At 40.8% G+C, this 1,826-nt stretch overlaps 1 long non-coding RNA gene across 1 annotated transcript; it reads left to right on the forward strand.

Annotated features, from left to right (window-relative positions):
- Positions 1-27: 27 nt before the first annotated feature.
- On the forward strand, positions 28-1,820 carry LOC119346996. The gene is made up of 4 exons (XR_005168054.1): positions 28-96; positions 227-339; positions 461-545; positions 1,275-1,820. It is a non-coding gene; the product is annotated as an uncharacterized LOC119346996 (long non-coding RNA).
- The last annotated feature ends 6 nt before the right edge of the window (positions 1,821-1,826 follow it).

Below are 1,826 nucleotides of genomic sequence, written 5' to 3' on the forward strand. Positions count from 1 at the left end.
ATACCTGACTGACTACATCAATCTCTTGTTAAATACATAGGGGAGAAATATTGCAATTTATGGTGAGACTGCTGATGGTTTGGAGGATGACGGCAGGTTTTTTATTTTTCTTCAGCTTTGTGACCCCTTCTGAGATTTGATTTTGTCTTGATGTTTTTGAATTTCATTTCGATTTGGCGCTTTTGCTGGTGGTATAACTTTGTCGTCGTGTGCGCGTGTGTGGCAGCCTGGAGCAGGAGCGTTTACTCGCTGTGCCTATGGTAGTGGCGGCGACGATGGCGCGTATGGTAGTGGCGGCGGCCAGGACGTGCCCTCGGCGATCTCGACATCCAAGTCAAGGTAAGGAGCCCTTGGTGTTTCTCCTCCTACCTCAAGATCCCATCTAGCTCATGCGCCTCCTCTCGCATCAATCTAATCCCCTAGGCCCTTCTCACCCCTCACGCCCTCGTGACCTTGCCAGGATTGGCGGCGCAAGAACGATGGCGCTGCAGGGGATCGAACCAGAGGAATGTGATCCATCCTGTCAAGATCGGTTTCTGCGTGTGGTAAGGATTTGCGTGCTCTTCCACTGGATCGATTTCGTGTTCTTCCTCTTCTTGTTTTGTTTTCGTTTGTAGGATTGCTGATGCTAATTTGTTGCTTCGTCTTCTGCTGTGCGTGTACTCACTGCGTTTGTTTCTTTACGAGGAAAACCTCAGTATGTGGATATCACATTCAGTTGCATTGACACGGGAAACAAATTGAAAAGGCAATTAGATATCTTTTCTCATTGAACGGGTCTGTAATTAGATGTCATGAGCTGGGAGGAAACAAATCCAGTTAACTAGATAAATTTTTTCATTGAACGGGTCTGTAATTAGATATCATGTGCTGTGAAGAAGCAAATCCAGTAAAACAAATAATTACTCAATATCTCAAAGCTGTGAATTGACTGGCTGGGAAGTGAATTTACTGGCTGTGATATTGAGTCATTATTTTCCTTTTCCCCATGCTTTTGACCTTCTCATAGTGGAGTATGGTCACAGCTGTTTCCTTGATGTACCATTGACATGTCTAGACTACGAACCTCATTCTTTTACCAGCTCTGAGATTTTACATAGTGATGACTCATGATTAAGATTATTATTGTGAAAAAGAACTTGCTTCGTGTTATTATGCAAAGTGCTACAACCTTCACATAAGAAGCTCCACACTAGAGGCAAGGTCCAGCTCTACCAACAATCTTAGCCAGCCCGGTTTACTTGTTTTGATATTATTGTTTTATGGAATTACAGGGTCTGACGAAACACCATCAAGAGATAGCTGAATGTTTCAACCAAAGGGGTGTCTTTAATTTTCCTTTTAAGAAGAAAGAAAACTTCTGCAGCAAAATACCAGGAAACTAAATGGAACTCATAAAGCTCAGGAGCATAATGGACGCCAGGTTCACCTTTTTTTCCTTTTCTTGGTCATACTCACAGCCCAGGGTGTGATAAATTTCATCAAGGAAAATAATGACTCAATATCACAGCCAGCCAATTCACTTCATGCTAGATTTACAATTTAGTTGATACAAAAAGGCAATGCTGTTTATTTATGACCTAACACTAGCAGTTAACCCATTTTATTCGGCTTATGAGCAGTATCAGTACACTATGTAATAAATGAAACATTATGTGTTTTTCTAGCAGACCCGAAATAACAAACTTAGTGAAGATCCTAAAAGCAATAATGGAATGATTTGTAAGGAAATCTAACCAAACAAACAAACATAACCAAACTTGTCTCATTTTATAGCATTTAGATAATGTAAAACATTGTACAATTGGTATTGTACAACTATTTAT

The sequence above is a fragment of the Triticum dicoccoides genome, unplaced genomic scaffold (genome assembly GCF_002162155.2).
Source record: "Triticum dicoccoides isolate Atlit2015 ecotype Zavitan unplaced genomic scaffold, WEW_v2.0 scaffold56847, whole genome shotgun sequence".
Taxonomy (NCBI): domain Eukaryota; kingdom Viridiplantae; phylum Streptophyta; class Magnoliopsida; order Poales; family Poaceae; genus Triticum; species Triticum dicoccoides.